General features: G+C 36.0%; 1 long non-coding RNA gene across 1 annotated transcript in view; it reads right to left on the bottom strand.

The window, feature by feature from the left end:
• LOC140162458 (uncharacterized) overlaps positions 1–27,505 on the bottom strand; it is a 347,701-nt gene that overhangs the window by 61,550 nt on the left and 258,646 nt on the right. The gene's annotated exons all lie outside the window — the stretch shown is intronic.

Raw genomic sequence — 27,505 nt, 5'->3', positions numbered from 1 at the left:
TAGAAAAGTTAAAAGACGAGCTTCAGACATCAATAGCTAAAGTTGAGAATGCTTGTGAGCTTGCCACTAAAGTCACCCAGATGGGATCAGATTATGATGTAGCATCACTTTACCAAACCTTATCAGCTAGTCTTGAGGGTTTGAATGAGAAGACCAAGCCTAGAGCTGCAGATGAGATGTTGGGGTATGTTGGTGTAGAGGCAGTTACTAAGCTAGAGGTTCCCGATGTAGTTAGGGTGTTGACACGGGAGAGATGGAAGCAAACTGATGTTGGAGGAGGTGTGCAAAATATTGTTATCACTCCCGACAATAGATATATCCTCCCAAGTGTTCCTCTCTTCCTTCTTCCCACGCACAAGTAGGGATTGGAATTCCCTAAAGAAGGATCCATCAGCCTTCCCAACACTCGATGCCTTCAAGACGGCATTGAGGGGGCTCCATCTAGATAGCAGACAGCATCAAATTTTTAATCAGCACTTCACTGTACATATTTTGCACCTGTGATCTCTTGTCTGCGTCATATGTCTCAAGACTCCACCACTCTGCAGTGAGTAATCTTCTTTTCAAGAAGCCTTCACTACAACTGGAAGAAGAAGAAGAAGAGGCTAAGATTCTGTTTTATGACAGTCAAGGCAAAAGGTTGAAGTATCCCAAGGCATCTACCTATGATACAAACAACCAACCTTCCAATCCTGTGGCACTAGCGGTAGACTCAAGAGGCAGGATCATAGCTGGGTTAGCAGGCAACACAATCTCCATTCATCAAGCAGATGGCCAACTCATATCCAAGTTCGCTACATCTGATACACCATGGTGGCTTGCTGTCACCTCCAAGGGAGATATCGCTGCTCAGGTTGGTAACACCCTACAGCTGATGGACTACTCTGGTAACAATGTCAGAGAAGTGCAGCCTCCTCAAGGAGTCACTATGTGGAGACCTTGTTTTGTCTGCTGTAGTAAACAAGGTGAGATATTTGTTGTGAACCATGTTAACCCTGCAGCTGTATATCGGTACACAGCAGATGGTGAGCAGTGTCTGGGTTGTATCATCACAGGACTTAATAACCCCACAGGTTTTGCTATCTCTGAGGATGGACAGCAACTATATGTAGCTGAAAACTGTCAACAAGTTGTGAAGATATTCCAAAGACAGTGGGATGAAAATTGAAGTACTGTTGATATCTCAGAGGATGGACAGCAACTGAAGAATGAGCTAGAATGGGAACAAATTGCAGTGAAAAATTCTCCCAAGAGAACCTCCTTGTAAACCTAGGACAGTGGGTGACATTTGTATTTCAAAGTGATTTATACTGAACTAGAAATTGGGGTTGTTTAATATCAGATTGCTTTCATTATTGAAGAGATTTATCAGGAATACAATATTCAGATTTCAAATTTTTTCTTAGCAAAATTCCAATAAAAAACTCATGTTTTCCATACAGTTTTGGCAATCCAGTCTGTTGCCTTTATCAATGGTGTATGCCAATCGATCCTTTGGTGGATGGTATGACATCATCGGAAGATGATGACGCCCTCTGAATCAATTGGTAATCCAAAAATCCTTGCCATGGACGACACTAGAAACACCAGATGGATAAGGGAGTCGATCTGGATTAGGAGAAAATCACAGCCAAGCATGAGAGAGAACCTAATGAACGGCGACGAGGGGGCCTACCAACTGATTCACATTTATGATCAATTGATTCAGAGGGCGTCATCATCTTCCGATGACGTCATACCATCAACCAAAGGATCGATTGGCATACACCATTGGTAAAGGCAACAGACTGGATTGCCGAAACTGTCTGGAAAACATGGGTTTTTTTATTGGAATTTTGCTAAGAAAAACTGAAATCAGATTGCTTTCATGTTTACCATTTGTTTGCTTCAATAGCACATCTTGCTTTCTTCTTCAAAGTTAATCTGCTCATTACATTCTGGGGAAAGACAAACAAAATGTTCATTCTCATGATCTACCCAGACAACAGAGTATAATAATTGTGTGACCCTTAAGGGTATCCGTAGGGAGAACACTTTGTTTTACGGCCAGGTCTGGCCAGGTGCATGTTTGTTCGCAGTCTACAGGTGTAACTAGGTTGTTGTATATTCTATAATTTTCCTGGTGTGTTAACTGTGATTACATCTAGACACCAGTTTATTTTTTATTTGAACGGGACCCTAATTTAATGGGAAAAACGCCGAAAAAGAGAGGCCCGGCAAAAGCCGATTTGCAGACAATTTTGTAGCTACAGACAGCTCGTACTCCATATAACAACTACGGAAACCAATCAGTGCCAGAAGTGTTGATTTATATTTCATCCACTTAGGTTTGGCTTAACCCACTAAAAGGTAAAACTTTAAGGCTGATCATTTTAATTATAAATGTAGTGTGTGTGTAAAAGTATATTTCTCAAAATGGAGGAGAGCGCCTATGACTATTGTCCGTTCTGTCTACATGGTCTATGATAATTATTTTCTTACCGAAATATATTCACTTAACACAGACCACGGTTGCCAAACAAATGAGGGCAAACCGCGGGTCAAATCATTGAAAAGTCGCCAATATTTTATTTATCAACCGTTGGATAATAAAAGAAAAAAAACTACCAGAAGTCGCGTAAGCCAATGTTGAGAAGTCATGCAATATTTTTCTTAACCATCAATTGGTGTCTATAGGACAGGAAATTGTCATGAGGAAAATCTTCAAAACTCATCCTATTGACCTAGGCCTATTACATCGCTGGGTTTGGCAACCCTGCAATATATACAGTTATATAACATCGCACCGCATTGTGAGGTGAACGAACTGAATGTTGACATTGTATTCAGGATTTAAAACAAGAACTGTCTTTAACCAGACAATGCGGTTGGTATAAAACATAGCGTGTGATATCATGATATCAACTTCAAAATCTAAAAACAAAAGTAAAGAAATAATTTAGGGAAAAATAAATAAAAAGCGTACAGCAGGTGCTATCTTGTCAATAATGATAAGAGGAACATGAAAAAAAAAAAAAACAGCAGAGAGCATGCACCCCAGTAAAGAATTAAATAAAGCAAGGAAAAATCATAATGTGCAGAAGGCCTACTTTTCGGATGATATTCACAGAAACAAAAATAAAGAACTAAAGATCTAAAAACAAAAGTAAAGAAAATGAGGGCGAAATAAATAAACAGCGTACAGCATGTGATGATAATTATACACTTCGACCAAAAATTAAAAAAATACTTAACACGCGACATAAATAAACAGCCATCTATCAAGAATGACAAGAGGAACATGAAAAAAAAACACCTAATATATGAGAGCATGCACCCCAATAAAGAATTGCTTTAAAATAAAACAATGAAAAATCATGACATGTGAAATTTTATGTTGATACACTTATAAATAATACTCAAGGGTGAAATAAAAAACACCTTATCTACCGATATTTCCACAGTTAAGCATACTCAGTGATCACTTGTACTAAAACAAAAATAAAGAAATACTTCACAAATGATAAGAGGAACGCATAAAAAATAAATAAGCGAGCATGTCCCAAAAAAATTAGTAAAAGATAAAATAATGATAAAACGTACAAGAAGGGCAAAATATTTGTGCATAAAAAACTTATTAAATGCTCATTTGCTCTAAGATATTTAATGTTTGCAATTTACTCCTAGTTTATCATTTATTTATTATTTATCTAGGCTTATATATCTTTTATTTATTTATCTATTAATTTATCTATTTATCAATTTATTTCAATATCATTATTATTAAGTGCCTATTTATAATGATATTTAAATCTATCAACATTATGCTTATCATCCAGGAGTTATTATCCCACTTAAAATCGCCATATAAACACAAATTAATAAAGAAATACCCAATGGGTGAAATAAAAAGCATGATCTATCTTTTCAAGAATGAAAAGAGGATATAAAAATATAACAGAGCATGTCCTATAAACATGATAAAGAATTATTTAAAATCGTACAAATGTGAAACATGTAATATGACATATACTTAAGGGATCTGGAATGAGCGTTTTGAGCGTTTCGACAGTATTTTTTTGTGGAAATGAGAGCACATCAGACATATCGAATTGCATTCTGAATAATGAAGAATGTCTTTCTCATATCAAATAATTTTCATTTTTTGAAATTCACGATATAATGCAAATTTTATGACAAATTATTAAAATTTGATATTTTTCAAATTTTTGATATATAACAGTCCTCGAAGTAAATGTTATAAATCTAATGACATATTCTTAAAGTGTATGTAGCTGGGAGGAACAGCCGACGATCAATTGAAAATTTTGACCTTTCATATTGAAGATATGGATTTTATTTCCCAAAAAGACCTATTTTTGGGGAATCCATATCTTCAATACGAAAGGTCAAAATTTTCAATTGATCGTCGGCCTTTCCTCCCAGCTACATATACTTAAAGAATGTATCATTAAATTTATAAAATTTACTTCGAGGACTGTTATATATCAAAAATATCAATTTTTAATGATTTGTCATAAAATGTGTATTACATTGCGAATTTCAAAAAATCAAAATTATCTGATATCAGGACATTCTTAGTATTCAGAATGCAATTCGATATGTCTGATGTACTCTAATGTCCCACAATAAATACTGTCCAAACGTTCATACCCTAGCCCTTAACATAAAACAAAATAAAACGGTCATGATAATATGACATTAAGGGCGAACACCACTAATGAAGCGCCTTGGTTGAAATGCACGTGAAAATTAATGTCTTTCTTTGCTCAATTTGAGGCCTTTTTGGCTCTCATAGTTGCCTGATGTACCCGTTACATTTTATTAAGAAACAAGGTAGTATAGTTTCTCTCCATTGATTTTGCAATAGCGTCTCCAGGAGGGGGGCTCAGAGGGGCTTTCAGATTTATGCGGTGGGGGGCTTAATGGCTAAAATCGCCAAAAACCGCCTGATTTTACATATCCCTCTAGCGTTGGTTGTCAGTAGATTGCAGTCACTCCTCATCAAGTGTTGACAAAGACAACAGTGGTTGTTGAAACGCACACAGTAAGTGCATTTTCTTGGATCAGATACTAACTCTGATTTACTAGTTTACTCTACCGATCCTGATGAATTTGTTCAATCAATAACTATATCTGGGGGACCAATCACAAGCCAGATTCATTTAAAGATGCATTACATCATGACCAATTTTAGTTAGGCCAGAAATTGGCCTAACTCTCCATAGAATCCCGTGTTAAAAAGTTATCCGCAATCCAAAGTCAGTAGTGCACTTGGGAAGCTAACAAACAGAGGGCGTACGGTGACTGAAAAGATTAGATGTGAAAATCTATCAATTGTGCACAAATAATAATCAGAGTTTTAAGCTTAAATGCAATAGCCAGAAGCACAATTGGCAAGTGGAGTACGGAGAAGTCTAGCTACACCCTGGAAGGGAAAAAAACAGTATTTGAAACGAGGAAATGTGCAATATGACTTAATGTAATACATTAGAAAAGGCTTAAAAGGCAACTATTAGGCCCTGATTCATATTTAATCATCATTTAGGCCTGTAAATTAGATTGTCTGTGTAAATTTAGCATGATCCGACTTTTTATGACGACTTTCAAAATGTGTTACATTTCAGAAACACCAAGCTGTTTGTGAGGTGGCGTTAGCTGTATGGGTTATAGGTTGAACTTTTTACAATATTTCTGGAAAAAAATCCTGAAATCCATATATTAATTTTTACAATGGATGTCGTCATCTGACCTTCTGCTTGCAGAAAGGGAAGTTTTGAAGAACTGAGTTGTTTTCCGGCCCCTGTCTGTACAGAAAGTCAGTGGGGGTTATTTACTGGTGTGCACCCTAAAAGGCCCTTGTCATAACCAATGGTGGCGGCATGATTTTTCCCGTGCATGAGGGTTTAGGGAAAATTAAATTATATGTCTAAACTTGAGGTTGCATGTGTAAAACATGGTCTTTTTAACGCATGTTTGGGGTATTGAAATGATATTTTTTGGCTTGCACAATCATGGTAAAGATCCATGTCATACATAAGAGATTATAGGACATACAATACTTGGTAGGCCTAATGATAATGCGTAAACTTTGTACCTGTTAGGGAACTGAAATCAGACTGAAAACAAAAACGTCATTCGAGGCTCTGTCTCACCAGTTGAATTTACAAGGCCCTTGTTATAACCAGTGGTGGCGGATGATTTTTTTCTGGGGGGAAGGGTCACACAAGGTTCTGAACAGAAACGACACATACGGACCAACCCACACTACCGAGAACCGCGAATGCCGAGAACCGCGAAAGCCGAGAACCGCTCTAGTTTTACATTTATTCTCGTTCCAAAAATGCCTAATTCTGAATTTAGATTAATTTTAGGGTGTTCTGAATCAGCAAATCAGTGATAGTCCATTTTTTAATGTTTTTATTTGGGTTTTTTTGCCTCACTTTTGGATAAAAAAAAAAAAAAAAGGTTTGTCTCAAAGCTCACAAGTGGTTTGAAAACAAATGCGAAATGACTTTAGCCTGATTGGACCAGATCTGGTCATATACAGGCTGTATCAAAATGATTGATACTCATCAGTTTCTAGTGATTATGGACATGACTGGCACATCAAAATACAACATACAATGCACCTAATTTGTAGATAAAAATTTTGGCTGTAAGGCTGTAAACTGCAAGTTATGGCCATTTCAATATGATCCTATGCTGCATTTGGAAGCAGCAGTCTTTTCAATAAACATGCCAACTGATGGGTACTCTCTTAAATTGGCCGATTGAAATATGTCAATCTTTTAACAATTGATGATAGGAATCAATCTAAATAGATTGAAAAATAGATTGAAATGTTTTTTGTTTTCACTCTAACTCTCTTTGTAGACTGATTTCACTATCTAATCAAGTGTTACTCCTGATATACTGCCAAATGACATGAGTTGCATATGTTTGGAATGAGATTTCAAACTGTTTTAGAGTGAACATTTTCAATCTTTTTTTCCAACTGGAAAGGACTTGTCCCCAATGAAAATCAATCCTTTCTACTGAAAATTCAATCGAAAAAGATTTGCCCCTAACTTTAATCGCTAAAAATGTGTAAATTTTAATTGAAAAAAAGTTTGAAAAATTCAAATCACCCGACTGATGCAGTCGAAAATGATTTGTCCCTAATTCGGGACGGCGAGATTGAAAATTCAATCTTTTTGAATGAATATTTAATCGGGCAATTTAAGAGAGTACCAATCATTTTGATACAGCCTGTACTACTCAAGAGGGTCCCATTACATGAAACATCCAGACCTCACTGAGGGTACCTTTAATACCACTCAAGATGCTCCCATTACATGAAACATCCAGGCCTCACTCCCTCATTTAATCATAATGAAAAAGCAGTTTCCATTTTATTGAAATTAAATTTTGCCCAAGCGGTATTTTATTTCACAATAGCCTCAAAGATCAATTTATTTTAGAAGCCTTCAATCAGATGGGAAACTTGATCTTAGCTGAAAACATTTACCCTCTAGGTAGAAAACTGAATGTATAGTGATAAATGAATTTGTCATTGGATAGTAATACACACTAAAAACTACGGGGTTATATTTTCCGTGGTCATTTTGAATTGACCACGTTTGGGGTTGTTTTGACCCTTCAAGGGGGTTGTACTGTTTTAATTTGACCACATTCACGAGGTCATTTTAGCCACTGACGAACGTGGTCAAAAACTTAGTGGTCATTTTGCCGATACCGTCGCGCATTGATATCAGTTTCAATCTTCCGCTTTGAAAATCTCAATTCATAAATGAGTTTAAACATGAGCTGCAATTAATGTTTGTTGATTAATAAATAAAACTAATTTTTTGACCGAAGTTACCCAATTTGTCAACTTTATAATGACTTGCATTTCGGAACTATTTGCACACACGGTGTATTTGCACACACGGTGTGCATCGGCTCACGTGGTCACATCAGCGCCATATTTGTTCTGATTGTGCAGCTCAGCGGATTGTCGTGTGTGCTTGTCTGCATGATGGAATATGAAAAGTTAGTTGAAAAGTGAGACTGCAAGGATGCATAGACGCAGATTCATTCCAATTTCATGCTGTCGTGGCTGGTGTCTTGGCTGCAGTTGTTATAAGCTTATATCATGTAAGCTTATAATACGTGAACTGTCATAGGCGATGACTGACTGTGTGTGAGTGTGATACACAGACGCATTTTGCAGTTTGCTGTTTATGTAATGCTTTCTCTGTGCAGAAACACACTTATGTCCTGGTGGGACCAGCATGACCATAGGCCTACTAAAAAAATCCAACAACCCCTAAATGTGGTTATTGAGTAACCCTATAAAACAACCCTTTCAAATGGGTCATTTCATTTGACCCCGAAATGAGGTCATTAAGTAACCCAATAAGGCAACCCTTTTGAAGGGGTCATTTCATTTGACCCGAAATGTGGTAATATTTTGACCCCAATGGGGTTACTATTTGACCCAAATACGTAGTCATTGCAATGACCCGACCAATGGGGTCAAAATGACCCCGTTAGTGGTATGGTGTTTAGTTGATAACTATGCTGGGGTCAAAAATGACCCCGTTTGGGTCATTTTTTGACCCCGTAGTTTTAAGTGTGTAGAAGGCACGTCCAAACCAAGGGATTTTTACTTAAAGCCTTAATGTTCGATCTTTTTTCAGAATATACCTTTATTTTTTTCAAAACCAATTTTTTGGCATATTTGTAATACTTACACATGTTCTAACTTAAATCTATGAGCAAACTGTCAAATTCACCATATTTGTAGTAAAACGGAATGATTTTCTGTTGGTCAGACATGTTTTCATAATTTTCAGATTATGTCGGAACGATCGCAAATCTTAGTCTCCCACAAAGCCAGTTTGGTTACGCTCCCTCCACACAGCGTAACCAAACTGACTGCGTAGGAGAATAACTCTCAAGGCTGCACTCGGCGTTCAAATCCAAAAAGTGCGAGATATTTCAAGTGATAGAGGTGAAGTTTATGATGTTGTTTCTTTGCAAATTTTGAATGTTTCTTATGTCCAAATGTATTGGGAACTTTCATAATGATTGCATATTAACTATTTTATCATTTTGGAAGAAAAAAAGAAAAATCTAAAAATTTCAAAAGATCGTACATTAAGGCTCTAAGTAACACAGATAACACATAAACACTAGTGGAAATCTGCCATATGAACTGTCTTCAAGATTCCAATCCCTAAGTTTGCCCTAAAATTTATCCACAAGCAGTGGCATAGCCAGGTTTTCAGAACCAGGGGGGGCAAACTTGTTTATGTACCAACGGAAATATTTTTTAGCGACAGAAGTTGTGAATTGATGACCCCAATATTTTTTGCCCAGAACATTCTAAAAGCGCTAAGGCCAGCCGTGTACCCGGCCCTGGCTTTGTCACTGGATTGCCTCTTACTCTTTTTGTAGACTGATTTCCCCATCTAATCATTTGGAACTCCTTAAATGTACTGCCAAATGGCATGTGTTGTGTTTGGACTGACATTTCAAACTAGTTTAGAGTGAATATTTTCAATTGAAAAGGATTTGTCCCTAATTTGGATCTTCAAAAGATCAAATGAATACCAATCCTTTCTACTGAAAATTCAATTGAAAAAGATTTGCCTGTAACTTTAAGATTGAGAATCACTCCTTTTGATTGATAAAAAAGAATGAAAATTCAAATCATTGAACTGAATATACGGTCAAAAATGATTTGTCTCCAATCCGGGACGATAAAAGATTTTTATGCTACTGTTTTTCTATAAATTCAATCTTTTTGATTGAATATTCAATTTCGCAATTTAAGAGAGTGTGATAACTTAAAATAAGAACATTCTATAAAAAACAATTTTGACCATTCCAATTCTGACTGTCCCCTTAAGGCAGCCATAAGTCTCCATAAGTTGGTCTCTGTTTCACCATAGACTGTTTCTAGGGTCTATGGTTTTACATGTGTATGACAAATTGTTTTACAAGTGTATTTGTGTGTGAGGATCAATCAATGTCCCTTTGTGGGAGTAGGCCTACACATTTTGCTGTCACCTGAAGGTGTCAATTCAATCACTATTAAAACTTGTGTAGCAACCATTTGAAAAATACTGAACAAAAATATCGTACTGTCAAACATGATATTTCCACTACATTACAATTTCATGTTTTGGAGAGAACCTGTTTTTTTAACACAACAATTTTATTTCCCAATTACATTTCTTAACTCTCTCCACACGGGTGTCGACTGCAGATGACAAGTTTTTAAAAAAAATCAAAAATTTCAGAATTGTACATTTTTATGACCATATTTGGAATTAGCATGAAAAATGCATTAAACCAAGAACAAAAACAAACAAGCCTAGTATTCAGCTGGTATTGGTTCAGCAGTTCTTGAGACAGCTCTTGGTATTTTGAGAAAAAATCTCAAAACTTGGACTTTTCATGTTGAAGCCTATGGCTAGCACGCAGAGCATTAAAATACCTATCATGCACACTCACACATTTCGTTCTTAACAGTATATATCTGTAACATGTTGCTATAGAGAACTTTTAAAAAGAAAAAGCAGTATATATTTTTTTCATGTCTTGATATGATGTACACATTCCAGCTGCACAGGTGTTTTAAACCAAAATTTTGAGCAATAATTGGACAATTTGATAAAATGATACTTAAGATGCTATGTTCTCAAGTAGGTTGTCAGGTGTGTGTGTCACATGTGACATACACAACATGTCTGTGTTACCATGGTTACATATATATATAGCCCTACTAAAGGGCCTTTTAAACACACTATACCCCGAGAATCGCTAAAAACCTGCTCCACCCGAAAAACAAAAACAAAAACACAGCATGTTGCTGGATGGGTCAGCTTGCCTGACAAATAAATTTGCTGCATTACTACCATTGGCTGATCTACATTACCTGGTAACTGGTGTTAACTGTTATGTTACAAATACTGGAAAGTTGGTATTCGTTTGGCAAGATTCGTAGGGGATCCTGTGTCATATACTGGGGTACCCAAAAAGGTGGTTTTGTTACATTTTGATGTGCAGCTTGGATTTCAAAACACTGTCTCTTGAGTATTCCTTCACTTAGAAGATTCAATTAGGTCTTAAATTGAGGCTAATGTATTCTATATTACTCATGTTTTTAACCCGTTTTAAAATAATTTTTAATAATTTTTTTTATGACGTTTGGCATGAAATGTGCCAAGGGTGGTTGAGTATTAGGGGGAGGAGGATTAGGGGGAGGGATTCGTATCGTAAATTTGATATAAAACCCCCATTAAAAATTTGAATCTAGTAAAAAAATGTCTAAATGAACTCCCAGACATCTAAACCAAGTAAATAAATACAGAAGGTCATTTAAAAGACTAATACTTGCTCAGAATGATTGTAAATATGGAAAAAACGAGGTGGGGTTAAATCCCACCTACTTTGTTATTTTTTTTGCCCGCACTCTCTCATTTTTTAACCGATTTCCATAAAAAAGGTGTCAAAATGCTCAGGAGGATGAACCACTTCAAATGAGATGTGTAGGTAAAATGTTTGAAACATTTCATTTTTTTACTATGTAACACAAAGGTACCCCAGGTTGTGACACAGGACCAGGGCCTTTTTTTTTTTTTTTATCTGGGAGAGCGGTCACTGGGTTTAACAGTTCTCCGGATATAAGGGTTTATGATATAGCATGATTTTGGATAGCCACAGTCTAAAGGCCCTATAGTAGAGCTATAGTTATGTAACAATTCCTGTACACGAGTGCATATATTATACTTTTAAATACCATAACTTCAACAGCAAATTCAATATAAATGTTCAGTTTCGATAACATTCAAAACTTTTCAATTGTTAGACTTCCCATACTCTATTCTGGGAGATGAATAGATATGTCTGTAAGTGCCATAGATTTCATGTGGCATGCACTCTATGTTACTGTCACTGCTCTTTTCCCCTCAAAGATCAATTTCAGGGTGGGAATGCAAGAAGACTGTAACTCTGTAATAATAATAAGGCACTTAAGCTCTTCTTGCCCTCAACCCAAAATTGAATTCTTTCAATACAGTCAATGAGTCTTTAGTGTGCCAGACATATAGATAGTGTCTAACATTTCGCTTCCAGTGGTTATTCCAGTTGAAATCCACACCCCTATGAAAGACATGACCTTAATCTCCCAACAGGGGGTATAGATTTCAAATAGAGTCACATATTCAGGTAACAACATTTAAAATTCACACTCCCTGTGTGGGAGATTAAGGTCCTGTCTTCCATAGGGGGAGTATGAATTTCAACTGCAATAACATTAGGAGCAGACGACATTTTGGAGCAGACGACACTGAATGGGTAGCTCCATTTGAAATTCACACTCCCTGTGTGAGAGGTTAAGGTCATGTCTTCCATAGGGGTGTATAGATTTCAACTGGAACAGCCAAATCTAATATAGAAGCGATATGATATACCGTTTTAAAAGTCATTGGGTTTTTATGTGTGGCATGTATCCCTGGTGGGTAGGATTGGCTTACATTGTATTGTTATAGCAATTATATAAAGCTGCCTGCTGTCAAATTCAAACTGTATGGCAACAACTCTCTAGTCCAAAGGTTCTCTAGTCCGAATGTTCGCTAGTTCCAACACGTAATTTACCAATCGCTAGTCCGAATTCTGAAAAAGGTTCGCTAGTCCGAATATCAGGTTCTCTAGTCCGAGGGTTCACTAGTCAGAATAATAAACAAGTTTCTCTAGTCTGAATATAGAATAAGGCTCGCTAACTCTAACCCCTAACCCTAACACTGACCCTTATTCTATATTTGGACTAGAGAACCTTCGGATTAGCGACCCTTTGGACTAGAGAGAAGTCACAAACTGTATGAGGGGTTTTATGTTATGTGTGGAATTACTTGAAAATTAAAAATTGTATGCATTGTATTGTTATTGCAACTATAAATAAAGTAAAGCTGCCTTCTATCAAATTCCACCATTGTGGGGTTTTATGTGAAATACTGATATGGCTCAAGCAGATTTCTGTTTTGTAGTGTGGAATCTACAATGTCTAATAGTGCCTAGAGATAGCAATACTCACTTTAGAGTATTCAAGCTTTCAAATGGAGTCAACCATTCAGGTAATGCATTTGAAATCCACACTCCCTGAGTGGAAGATTAAGGACATGTCTACCATAGAGGGTGTATGGAATTCAACTGGAATAGCCCCCTTACAACAAGTAGCACTCAATTTCAACCTTAACAGTTTGGTTCAATATTGTCAATATTGCCACTTTAGTATACTATGTTTCAACTTTATATATGCTTTCTACGATATCGGTATCAATAAATTTGATAAAAATGGTAATGATAATCTATTTTAGTTCCAACATTGTATAAATTTGTGTCTTATAGCAATCATTATCGAGCATTTGCATAAAAACTTGTTGTATGAAGCAGTTTGAGTCAGAGACACCTACTAAAGGTGTAAAGTCACATTTTTTTAATGTCAAGAGTACACTCTAAAAATCAGATGCTAATACTTTTTCAACACTTCATCACATTGATTTCCATACTTGCATGAAGTATTGGACAATTGGAATGCAACATCTAATTAACAGTCAATATCAGTTGATTTTTAAACATATAGTTAGCCCTATTTGGCCCAAAATAATGCTCATAATGAAATTACCATATTAGGTTCATTTTTCCCTTCACTAAAAGTGTACAGTGTACACATTTTAAGATTGTAAATGTGCCAAAATTTCTCTATGATTGGGAAAGTTTTATTTGTAAATCTCTCTATAAGAAATGACTAATGCAAAGACCAAAATAATACAACTTAAGGCAAGTAGGATGACAGAAACCATATTTTTCCCAGTTTTAGCCATTTAACTAAATAAAAATACTTCTTAATATTAAAGGCACTAGCTGTGTTCCCAAACACAATGTGCAACCCCATCTGCAATTTCCTTGATCCTAGTCTGGTACAATGTACCATTTTTCACCATGCGATGGTGTGCTAACACACTACGCCCACTGGGTGGGCTCACATGATACTTAATGCCAAACTTCAACAGGCAGTTTAGTACAAGTCTGTCAAGTTGTTGATAGGCAGAGCTAGCCACAGAAACTTTTGCTGAAATCAATTTTATACAAACAAGGGAAGAGGCTTATGCATCATACACTGGGTCATATCATTCAAACATTACAAACTAGCACACAAAATCAAATTAATGATGCTTAATTGTTATTCTTAATAGCCTCTTCCCTTGTTTGTATGATTATATTAGGCTGGCGGGTAAGCATCATTAATTGATCTCGTACATGTAAACTGGTGTGTTATGTGTTGTTTGTACTGTTTACATTATTCATATCCATAAGTACCATATACTTGAATCCTGTTCATCAGAGACAGTCTGTGTATATTGGTTGGAGCGCTTGCCCTGATCGAAAGGTTTGGGGTTCAATTCTCCACACAGGTTTTTTCTCTGGGTTATCTGCCTAAATAATGTTTCCATTGATTTTATAGTGAACGAGTCAAAGAACCCAATAATTGTATTCATATTTCGATATGTCTTGCAGTACTTGAGTTTAGGTCAATAATAGATAAAAACAAAAGTTTTGGTTGTTTTCCTCCTCCTGAGAAAAATCATGTACATGGGGGTGCAAATAATAGGCATGTCCACTAAAAATGGAAGTACTTTTAAATTGATTCAGACCTACCTTATTGGCTGGGAATTGATGAAAGAAACATTTTGGCGTTTAAATAATCTTAATCGGACGTTTCATTCCAGAGATATGGCCTTTCGAGTGTCAGGGCTGCTAGAACATGTTAAAAAGTTAAAGTCCAAAAAGGAATACTAACAGAAAGTGCAACTTTAAGGTACTTTTTCTTAATGTATTTATTAACTAGCTTATCTGGAACATTATATTTGCTTATAACAACATGAAAATAAGATCATCCTGAAAATTTAATCGATTTTGTTGACATACAACAAAAAATATAAGACCTCAAAACCCATGGTTTGTTTGGTGAAACCTCAAGCATGATCATAGATGGCCGCCATGGAAAATATCTCCATAGAGGAGATGAACAATAAGTGCATTATTTCAAATGAAAAGCGGTAGTCTTAAACATTGTTCAATCTTTTAAGCTCAGCACATTTTATCTTCAAAAATTCTTATATTTCATCATTGCATAAGTTTAGTAACATTAATCACTACCAATATTGAGAAATTTGCTCCAACTCAAAGGTTATCTTTACTACATTGAGCAATACACTGTGTGTGCATGGAAGCCATGATGGACAAATGATGTATAGCATATGAAATGGACATGGTAGTGAGAAGTGTACGGGGAAGTGCATGATTTGAGATGGGCCGTGTAGGCTTAAACATTCTTAAATTTCTTAACATCCTACACATTTTGTCTTCAAAAATAGTTAAATTTTATGAGTATGTAAGTTTGCTTGTCTGATTCACTCCAAATTCGGAGATAATTATGCGTTTGAACACCTGATGCACGGAATGGTGTCACTTCAACCTGTTGTAGTTCTCATCTCATTAAATTTTTCAATAAAAAAGTTGATCTCTTCATGAAGGAAGGTCCTCTCTATTTACTGACCAAACAGGAAAAAGTTTGGTTAATGTTTTCTGGTGGAATCAGGAATTTCTTGAAACACCCTGATATAGGCCTACATTTGGATCAAAACAAGTCATGTACGCCATTTAACAGGCCTGGGATTTCTTGTATCGATCAGTTTCTCCATAGACAATACGTGTGTGAGTCCACGCACACAGTGAATGAAAAATCATTCTAGTGGAAACTGTATTGACAGTGGGCATCCCTACAAATAACATCCGTTCTATTAATTGTCCATGCCAGAGAGATCCAGGTGATATGACAAAATCTGGGAACATGAAGGTTGGCCAAATCAGTTCATACTTTGTAAGATTGATGTACTGGATGACATATTTTCACATGCCAGACTAGACCCACCTGACCCCCCTGGGTAGGGAGATATGGGTACCCCTAATTTGGGGCTTTTGACACAGGAAAATTGCTGTGAAAACAGTTGAAAAATGGCAAAGTTTATGAAGTTTTTTTTCTATCAGCAACTTCTCGATTGGGTTTTATTTTGAAATATTTGTCAAGAGCATAGTTTATTTGTAATATAGAACTTGAAATTGCAATGATTGGGGTCTTGGGTTTTCAGGAGGGGGTCATCAATGTTACCCCTCTTTAGCATTTTTAAAAAATGTAAAAAAAGGGTAATTTTTAAAGCCCTTTTATGAAAATATACATCTTAAATATTGATTTTTTTAATGTCAACATTTTGAGGCTATATTGGTCTACTCCAAACAATAAATGGTAGATTGGGGTGTGTAAACTTAATTTGCATAAAATTGGTGTTTCTAGACAGTATTTTAGCCTAATAAATTTCTTGAAAATGATATTGTAAGTCTAAAAATTGGAGGAAACTGAATGTGACAATTCTATTTTTTAGTCTTAAAATGCTTAAAATGTTTTTTCATATGGTGACATTGTTTTAGATTTTTCTAAACAGAATCATGTCAAGTCTGCAGAAGTGTTTCTAAATACAAAACAATTCATATTTAGCTATCTGAGTAAAATGCAAAACAGAAATACTGAATACAAGACTACCTTGTGATAAACCATGATGAACAAAATTGCAATATAAATGTAGGTCCATTATGTAGGCCTATTGTGTATGCATTTTTTAATTATATCATACATATTGTTTTTATATATTAATAAATATTATGCCTAAAAGCCCTCAATGTTATGAATAAGAAACTAGGATATTAGTTGGCTACTGTGATAATAGCTGATAACTAACATAAATCACAAGAGTTTATAAAGGAGTAAGTTAATCATTTCAAGTAAATTGGATCACAGTTTACATTCACAAATAATTATTCTAGAAACACTATACTGCAAGTGCCCAAGAATCTTAGCCATAGGATGTACTTCCAGTAGGCCTTTCTAGTAGCTGGGGCAGATATGGTCTTTTATGATCGTCAATTTCATGCTATGCTGCTTGAACTGCAACTGCCTTATAAATACTGAAGTATTCACTAAATCAAACCAGGATTTTATTCAATTACAATCGCAAATTTCCAATTTGCGATTGTACTGTTTTTGGTCAGTTCTTCTTTCTTTCTTCTGTCAAACTTGTAACGAGCCATCGTAGCCATATGCTTTAGGACCCTGTAACCATATTTGGTCACAAGGACCAATGGGTGGGGGCACAAATGTTACATGACCAACTCGGGGTCAAAGGTCATCCAAAGGTCATTATGGCAAAAAATGTGATTTTCACTAAAAATGCTTCTTCTTCCACAAATTACATAACACAATGACGTGACTTGCATACCTGCATCGGCTTTAGCCAATGTCTAAAAGTTGTACAAAGAATTGGTCATTAAGGGGGTAAAATCTTTCAATTGCATTATCTCGACATCCGTAAGGGGTATGGGGCTCAAACTCGGTGACAACAAAACTCATGACCAGGGGAACATTTTACAGGGGTCAGGTCAAAGGTCATGCAGAGGTCAATTTTTAGAAATGCATTTTCTGTACATTTGTAAGGGGTACGGGACTCAAACGCTGTGACAACAAACTTAATGACCAGGGAAATATTTTGGAACACTTTGCAGGGGTCAGGTCAAAGGTTATCTGGGGTCAAATCTTATAATTTCCTTTTCTGGACATCTGTAAGGGTATGGGGCTCAAACACAGTGACAACAAATCAAATTTTTGAAATGTATTTTTGGACATCTGTCTGGAATGTAATTCATAGGCCTACATTTACATGCGAGATATACAGGCTGTATCAAAACGACTGGTACCAATCCATATTTTGTTTATTAAAAAGCAAACTTCTTGGAACATCATGATATCAGACATGTTATGTTATTTGTTCCTGAGAATAAAATAACCTAGATAACTTGCACAGTCATAAAGTGACCTTTGAATGCATCTTTGAACTGGAAATAACATTACAGCAAGACATCATAAAATACTTGAGAAGTAAAACATGTTTGATGTATATGATTGAATCAAAGTATCTATTCTGGCTCGAATACTTAGATTGTGCTTAAAATATTTGAGTTATAAAATGGTATATACTTTTCAATAAAATATTGGGTAAGTTGGGATGAGTTGTTCTATATTATCATGATTATCATGATCAGACATATCAATGGACGATTGAGAGTAAAATCCAAGAATCTTGTTTGTTTTATTATGTTTCTTACTTTTTTTTTTTTTTCTTAACAACATAAGTCATTTCTCTTTTTAGGATAAAAGGTAGCCCTAAAAGGCTGTTTGGTTTGTCTTTGGTTCTTCTGAAGTGAGTTTACTGTGCTGCTCTGCCCTCTACCTGGTTGCCTCCTAGGCGAATTGCGTTGCGTACCATCCTTGTGCGCCAGATACTTGCGAATGCATTCAGTAATACGTTTGCAAAGATCTTGGATTTTGCCACAAAGGAAACAAATCAAGTGGTGTGAGGTCTGGTGATCGTGCAGGCCACTCCACAGCATGAGCCATCCCAACCACTCTGTTTGCTATCCGTGGACAGAGTGAAAAACAGGTACTTTTATTCAAAAGAGGATATCTTCAAAAGTTGTGATCCGATTGAAATAATTGTTTTGGTTATTAAAGCTAACGATTAAAGGTTTCTTTACATACCGAAATATACGAGTATTTAATCAACTTTTCAGAAGTAGGAGAAAAAGAGGGCGCAATGAGGGGCCTCTTTTTTTAGGGGACACCCTGTAAACATTGCACTTTCAGTTCCATACAACTTCTTATGTGTAAGCTAGAATATCATTTTGACACTTTGGCCTGTCCTCAACTACAGGGTGTCCCAAAATTATTTATACCAGGAAAGTTGTATTTATTTAGGTATGAAGGGCATTACTATCGGTTGTATTTTTTAAATTCTAAAATTAACATATATTTAGCTTTCTTAGGAATTTTAGATTTTAGAAATTGGACGTTTCTAATAGAAATTACAGAATAAGTAGGAGACATTATGTGTCATTGTATTGCACATATTAAAATTAGATACAGTGTTGACTACATATTTTTGATATTTTGTTCAAACACGGTATAAAACATTCTGCGACACCATGTACACTGTAGTACAATTAGGCGTCGAAAAGAACGGTAACATGCAAAGTGTCATCATGATTATGCACTAATAAATAACTGAATTGCTAGGTCTATAATAACTCATATTTACATGTTGATGCTAAGTAATGTTGTATGATCATGATTTAAATCTTAAGGGAGTGCTGCTTACCAAATAATTGTTTATTTCTTATTTATGTTACCAAATAATTGTTTATTTCGTACTTTTGTTTGAATCTGTTCATAATCGGTTTGTTTAATCAAACTGTTCTTTAAAATTCCTGAGTGTTTGATCAGTATTTTAGGTTTTTCTCATTTTAGATCGAAAAAAATCTAGAAACACTTAAATTTTAGTAACATTTTGCTTTTGTTATCCATGTTATTAAAGTTTAAGACTGGGGGTCTGTATCAATTCAGCAATGTGCGGACAAAGCCAAAAATAAAGGTTCGTGGAATTTGCCTAAATCTTGTGATAGGAAAGGTATTTGGGTCTAATGATTTTGTAACTTGATCAAAAATTCGAAAATCCCTTGTTGCCATGGTAACGGTTCTTTGAAGATTACCACAGGAAAGTACATTTTTCAATTTTACAGTTCGAAAAAGACACATTTTTCTAGCTAGCACTAATGAAATTGCTAGAAGTATGGAACAATTTAAATTGCTGCTGATAAATACCTATGTAAAAAAAAAAAAAAAAATAGTATTGCCAGTTTTCTCACCCACCTAGAATATTGTGTAATATGCAATGCAAAATCCCTCTTTTTGCAATTTTTTCATTAGTAAAAGTGGTATAACTTTGAAATTCAATAACTCTCAAGAAGAAGTTTGCTGATTAAAGTCAGGGGTTGGATGAGAATGACTATGAATGGGGATGATCAACCAACCAATAAAAAAATTGGGGTCTTTACCCCATAACGAAGTTTTACTTTGAAGAAAGTTCGCTATTTTCGATAAAAATGAGCTAATTACATAGCACTTTCACAGTATAAAAATCCTTTATTGGCTTGTGATTTGCAAATAACATACCAAGAATAGTTCATTGACCCATCATAACCATTGGTTATCATTTATTTAAGTAATTTTCACTTAGTAAACTGCCAGTGACCCCTCCCCCAGCCATATGGTTTAATGCATGAAAAATTTGCAAAGTTGGGCCGCAAAATGGTTACCATGGGCATTAATTTCTTGGTGGTGGTTATCTGTCTTTTACAATCTCTACTCTTCCTAAACAATGGATAAATCGATTATAACTATTGAAACCAAATAAAACACATTATATTTCAGTTGGTCACTACTCTGGAGTAGGCTAGGGGGTTTCCATGTATAATAATCATTTCTACTTCTTATTTAGGCCTATATTCACTACTGAACTCATTGATTGACTTTATCTGAAAGACCTCACCAATATTAATATGGTTTAAACATAATGAGAATGTGATAATTTCGTGGATTTCTAATATTAAGATCAAACATTGTACAAAACAATAGAAAAATGTTTATAAAAACATGGAGGACTGGACAATGCTCTTGAATTATTGTTTTAAAATGCAATGTCACAGGTTTTTTTTTGAAAGTTAAATGTGGACATGGTGAAGCCATTGCCAACCCATCATAAAGTGATGCTCAAGTCTTTACTTTGTGTAGATTGTTAGAATTATAAACGGAGTCGCTATATATGGGATTTTCTAATGAGATCATGAACAGTGGCTGACAGATGTCTGAGCGTTTTGATGCTGACACTGCTAAGTTTGTCATCTTGTACTCTAAATAATCTATTTGTCCCCTAAGTAATAGGAGTAATGGGATGATAAAGTTCTGGTTTCTGCACCGCTTGCTTTAGGCACTCTTGATATACCATTGTATCTGCAGGATCTGCAAGTTCATCATTGATCTCTAGAAAAAACTACTTGTGTATTGTGGGGTCAGATACTCGTCTCAGATGTAGGCCTACTAAACATGCTAAATGCCCTCTTGTTGCTATTTTGTATCCACCAAAAAACGCATTTGCTTAGCAACAGCAGAAGGGTCTCTCTCACAGTGGTCTCTCTATTCCCAGTGACCTCTCCATGCTCATACCCATCAATAATAAATTCTTTCTGCTTCTTGGAAATTGGGTTTGTTTGTTTCTTGCTATACTGTAGGTTAAATACCACTAATTATGTATTACACGGGTTTCAATGGCAAAATGGCTAATTTCGGGTGGACGTTTCTCATACTCAGAACTCTCACAGTTAAATGCCACTAATATCAGGTGAAACTATATGATTTAGATGCTAAATGATCAAAAACTCAACATTGGTTGACCTGAGACTTTTCTTGTTTTAACGCACTGAACCGTATCACCTCAAAATGGCAGTGTGCACTCGAAGCTGAAAGTTACAATATGGTAGGGTGAATATTTACTAAACCGAAGCCGTGCGTATGAATTTTGGTACTATTGCAACAAAAATGTCATATAATGAGAGAAAATATACCATTTTGAAGCATCAAACCCTAAAAAAAAGGACTTTTTTGGCTATATTACTTGGTCAATTTCAGCGATTTTAAAGCAGTCTTTTCAGATGCCATGTCCATGCCATGCAAACAAATAGTTACTCGTCAGATTTCCATGTATCGCCCAGGCCTATTAATGGTATATAACCTTTAGGGCCAAATCATGACCTAATCATATCTCTGATTCAGAAAGAATGCATTGCTGTCCGCTTGTATTTCCTCTTATCTTGGCTAGAAGGCTTTTTGATTTTAATGTTTGTAATTTGTCATATTTTCCTGAATGTGAGCTACTAGCGCACAGCGTCATCATCCCTATATCTTCGTGTCAAAAATTGCCGTGATAGTAGGCCTACGATGAATCCTCTCGTTTTTCAACAGCTACGCATGGCGATTTTGTTCGAGATAGGCCGAGCGACTCAGGCTAACAAACGATATAAGATTCCACAGAGCCTGTCACCATGGTCACACAGTTTCTATTCTATGTTTTTACGATTAGTGCATGATCAGTATTACTCGGGGAGCTAGAGACACGTCCTGTGCATCCCCCAAGACTAAACCAAACCAACTTTTTTAGGTTCCTGAGATGACCCCAAAACATAATCAGGATGTTCCCAAAAATATAAACTGGCCCCAAGTAGGTTTTTCCAAGATGGCCCCCAAATGCAGGTAATCACTAACAATGACCATATATGAATACTATTTCTGAAACAAACTAACCTTTTTTAGCTTAATTAAAGAGCCTAGCATAAACTCAAGTTGATATAGAGGATAAAACGTCCCAAAAGTCAGTATATTTTTAAAATGGCGCCCAAAATGGCCGCCAGCCCCTGATTGGTGTTCTCGTAGAGTTGGTGAACTCCGTTGTTTATACCGGGTATCTAGCTGTCTGATGCTAAAAACAGTGGCAAACTTACAAAAACCTGATGGGCAAATCAGATATGTCGTTTACCGGTATATTGACACTACCCTATGAGCTCCTCTGCACGGCTAGGAACCATGGTATAGGTTAGGTGTACTAGACCCCTCACCCTTTGACCTGCCAAAAATTCTTGGACCCCCCCCCATATTTACTCTTCCTACAGGGCTTATCATTATTGTTTTTTGTACCGGGTAGCTAGCTGTCTGATGCTAAAAGCAACCTGTCTTCCAAACGCTGCGCTCTGTCTGTATTTGAATAGCACTGCGATCTGTCTAATCTGCTAACATGCTTAAAAGGCCTGTATGTATAATATAGCTTGTCTGTACCATTTAAAACTGAGACTCAAATTTAAGAATTTAAGTCACTTAATCTTTTATCAATAGAAATATATTCAATAATTATTTCATTACGGTTATTTAAACACAATCCTTTTCAGCGAAATTTGTCTTTTTTGCCATAAATTCCCCTTATAAAATACACATTTTTTCAAAAACTTGGTACTTTTAAAAGCCAGAACTTCTTTAGAAGTTGAGACCCCATTTTTGAAACTATATATCTGTCAGCAAGGGTGCACTCTAGCTATGCCACCATACACTTACAAAATATCAACTTCTTCTTTACAGTTACACCCCTTCAATGTTGGGGTAAAATGACACTTACAATTTTTGCCCAAAAATGTGTTTTTTCTACTTAAAATTAAAGGATCTTTTAAAAGAGTGACAAGCTCTTTCTTCATTTGCAAGGACTACCAAAGCATGCACCTATCTGAAGAAAAAAAAAAAAATTATACCACATCTTATTTATTTGTGGCATTCGACCAAACTTTGCCCTTTTTCAAAAATTAAAATGGTAAATTTTGGTCATTTTCGACTAAAATTTGTTTTGTCCGTTACCATGCCAACAGGCCAAATGCAACTTTTTAAATGTCATTTTTAAAATGTCCCCCCTAAACCCTTTCCATGCTAAAAGAATCAAGAATTTCTATTTTTTTGAGTTTGTCCACATATTTAAAATTTTGTTTGACGGTAACAGGTTTTAAAAAACCTTACACAACTTAATAACCAGCTCTAAATAAAGTATTTAGTTGAAATAATCACGTATTTTGTTAATATTACAATATTTTCAGCTTTGTAATAGTGCTTAAATACCATATAGAAACACTGTATTTTCTATAAAAAAAGCAACTCCGCCCCAAGATATTCTAATTACTAACCTTATTCAACTTAATAACCAGCTCTAAATAAAGTATGTAGTTGAAATAATCACATATTTCGTTAATATTACAATATTTTAAGCTTTGTAATATTGCTTAAATACCATATAGAAACACTGTATTTTCTAAAAAAAAAGCAACACCGCCCCAAGATATTCTAATTTGTTTCCCACAGCCACATGTTGGGTCACTCTAATGACACCAACAAAAATTCAAAATTTTGATGTATATTTTTTATATTTGCATTTGAATTCATCAAAAAAAAATTCAATTTTTTAAGACATTTTTAGGGGTGTATGTTTAGACACCCCCCAGAGCCAAATGATAGGGGTTGGTTGAATGTCAATTGTTCTCTGTAATGCCCGGGGTAGACGTTTCCTACAAATACTTAATTTACTTAAATAACTTCAACCACTTGTGAAAAAATGAGAATACAAAATTGGCTTAAATTCAGAAAAAATTCATCCATTTTAAGGGGGTAGATTGTACCAAAACAAATAAGGGCTATAAACCCTTAACAAGGGGGGTCAGAATCCTGAAAAAGTTTCAGTGAGAATGTTTCATCAAACACCCCTACTACACCAAATATGGGCAAATTCGGACAACCTTGATGTTCCTGCCACTGCCTGGCTTTCTCCGGCATGATCAATTAAGTCTTGGGATCCCCTTCATAGAACCCTTATACAATACTCTTGTGTGTCAGTTTGTTTTATTCATGTCTCAATATTGCTCCCTTCTGACCCACCTTAAAGAGGCAGTTTGACTTTGACACACAATTTATTTGTTAATCACTCACGGGGTGACTCTCAATAAAATTGTTTCAATTGGTCAATATTATGATTATGATTCAACAAATATGCTTTTCATATTTATTGAGTCCAAGTATGGGTAAATATTGATACATAGTTTTTCGTACTTTCATTGCCAAAGTTTGGAAAGGAAAGTTATCTACAACCTAAAACCTTGCACTAGGTTATTCCAGTTGAAAATCATACACCCAATGGAAGACATAACCTCAGGCCCGTAACCAGGATTTATTTTGGGGGGCTGATATTGAAAAAGTGGATTTGTTTTTCAAAATGTTGACCTTTTTTGACTAGGGAGGGCGGATTTTGAAAAAGTGGACTACGCTCGCAAATGGGATTTTTTGGGTCAAAAAAGGAGACTTTAGGACATTTTGGGATTTGGGGGGCATCGGCCCCCAGCCCCCCTGGTTACAGGCCTGCATAACCTTAATCTCCCACACAGGAAGTGTAGATTTCAAATGGAGTCATTTATTCAGGTAAACCCATTTGTCACACCCTGATCATTATAGGACTGCGCTGTGCCATCATATTCTTATTTCTACTAAAAAAAAAAAAAAAAATAGATTTGTCTCATATCCCATGGGAGTTTGAAATCTAATGTGGTGTGTGGTTTTTTATTAATATTTTTATAAATTGAACAATGCCAATTATGGATATTTTATAATATCCCAATACAATTTTGGAGTTGTGGTGCGATCAGAAACAAAACTGAATATTGACTTTACAGCCGACTTTCGGCCAAATTTCGTTAATAGTACATGGTGTTACGTAACCCAGTGCAAAATTTGCTACACTAGTGGAACCAATGCTTTTTAGCGTCTGAATACCCCTACGAACCAAACCTGAGTTGGTTCCATTTTTTTCGAATGTATGTCAAGCGGCCATTTTGAAATTCAAAATGGCCACTATTTTTAGCCTTTTTTAAGCCGTATTTGTCCCTAAAGCGCACAAAGTCATATTTTTCTTAATGATTATTTATACTTTTGATTGTCAAAATCCACTAAGAACATGATTAGGATCATTTTCTAGAATCCAAGATGGCTGCCAAATCCAAAATGGCCGCCAATTTGTCTAAAATGGTCTTCCAGCTATAAGGACACTGATTTCTTTCCTTTTTCCTGATTATTTTCGCTACTTATGTTTCTGAGAATCCACTGAGAACTAAAAACTTAATTTGGTCCATTTTCTCCAATCCAAGATGGCCTCTAAATCCAAAATGGCTGCCTTTTATTAAAATATGGCATACCGCTTTTGGCAATTACTATCATCGAGAGTAAAATACATGTATCTCATTTCTGTTAGATATGGATGTTAAAATGATTATAAACATCTTAAAGTAGTGCAACAACATTGTTTAAGGAGAATATAGGTGCAGTTCACCTTTCAAAATGGCCGCCAAAGTGTTTGAAATTGGCTATGATTAATTTTTCAGCATTTATGCAATGAAATGCAGAAAATCATGTTTTTAAAAGCTGAAATATATTGTAATTCAACTTAAGAAATTTATGATAGAGTTGACCTTGAGCCATCTAAATGCCTAGTTGTCATCAATACTCATCATCTATGTTATCAGTATTTTCAATTTGGTGCACAGAGCTGTATTGGTACACTCTTCATCTGCTCCACAAGCACATGCTTCTGTACAAGTCAGCTCAGATAGTGTCGTCTGCAGGAACATCTTCTGGAGCATTTGCTTATTCCACATCCGCACCTAACAAGCTCGACAACAGACTCGGGAGCTATTGCAATGTCTGACAGGATAGGTACTGGAATGTTATCTGCATCACTCGACCATCCTAGCTTGAATGGGTCTGGAATATTTGGATGTACCACAAGGTCTTGACTCCAAACATTCTGCATATGCGCCCGAGAATGTGTTGATGCCATTTACAGAAGTTGGAGGATTTTATCAATCCCCTGGTTGGCTCTTGAAGCATTTCCGTCTCAGTTTTTCAGCTGTGTTGGCCTGTAGGTCGTTTTTTGTGCCCATGAGCCTGCATAAAAACCTCTCACAGCCTGAAACAACACTTTGAGAAGGCATTTCTGAATCACCAAGTTGACTCAGTGCTGTGAGTTCTTCAGGTGTTGCTTCAGTGAAGACCTTGAAAGCAGCCTTCTTGCCTATACCTCTGATATGTCCACATGTGTCGCATCCTGTAAACATTAACAATGAAATCCCGGAAGCGCTGCTGTTTTTGATGTCCCAAGACGGATATGTATTGGTTTCAGCAAGATTTTCCTTCTGTTGTCACCTCTTCCCATAAGTATGGTTGTCTGAAGACCAAGAACCGTGAGTCTTCGAAGAGCAAGGACCATAACATCTGTATCTTGGGTCATGATATGGACATTCTTTCCAGCTTCAGAGATCTCTGCTGCATGTATATAGCATGTTAGAGTGTCTGCTTCCTCTTGTGTACTAACACCTGTCGATGGCTGCAAAACTTTGTTTGCCAGGTATAAGATTGTGACGGAGTCCTTAGTTTTATTTTTATAGCCAAAAATAGCTTTGAGTCATGGATGGGGGTTGTGTCAGCAACAATGTAGGCTCTCGCTGATGATTGGACTCCTAACTTGCGACGTCTGATTATATCTTTGATTGAGTTTTCTCTTCCATAATTATCAAATATGACACGGCAACCTTCATAGGTACTCTAACACGTCTGCATGTGAAAAGCAACACAAATTATGTTCAGCCATCGACAGGTGTTAGTACACAAGAGGAAGCAGACACTATAATCATGCTACATGCAGCTAGCAGAGATCTCTCAAGCTGGAAAGAATGTCCATATCATAACCCAAGATACAGATGTTATGGTCCTTGCTCTTCGAAGACCATCGGTTCTTGGTCTTCAGACAACCATGCTTATGGGAACAGGTGACAACAGAAGGAACATCTTGCTGAAACCAATACATATCCGCCTTTGGGA

The sequence above is a fragment of the Amphiura filiformis genome, chromosome 10, assembly GCF_039555335.1.
Source record: "Amphiura filiformis chromosome 10, Afil_fr2py, whole genome shotgun sequence".
NCBI classification, from domain to species: domain Eukaryota; kingdom Metazoa; phylum Echinodermata; class Ophiuroidea; order Amphilepidida; family Amphiuridae; genus Amphiura; species Amphiura filiformis.
The sequence above is the reverse complement of the archived record's forward strand: the minus strand, read 5'-3'. Positions and strand labels throughout refer to the sequence as shown.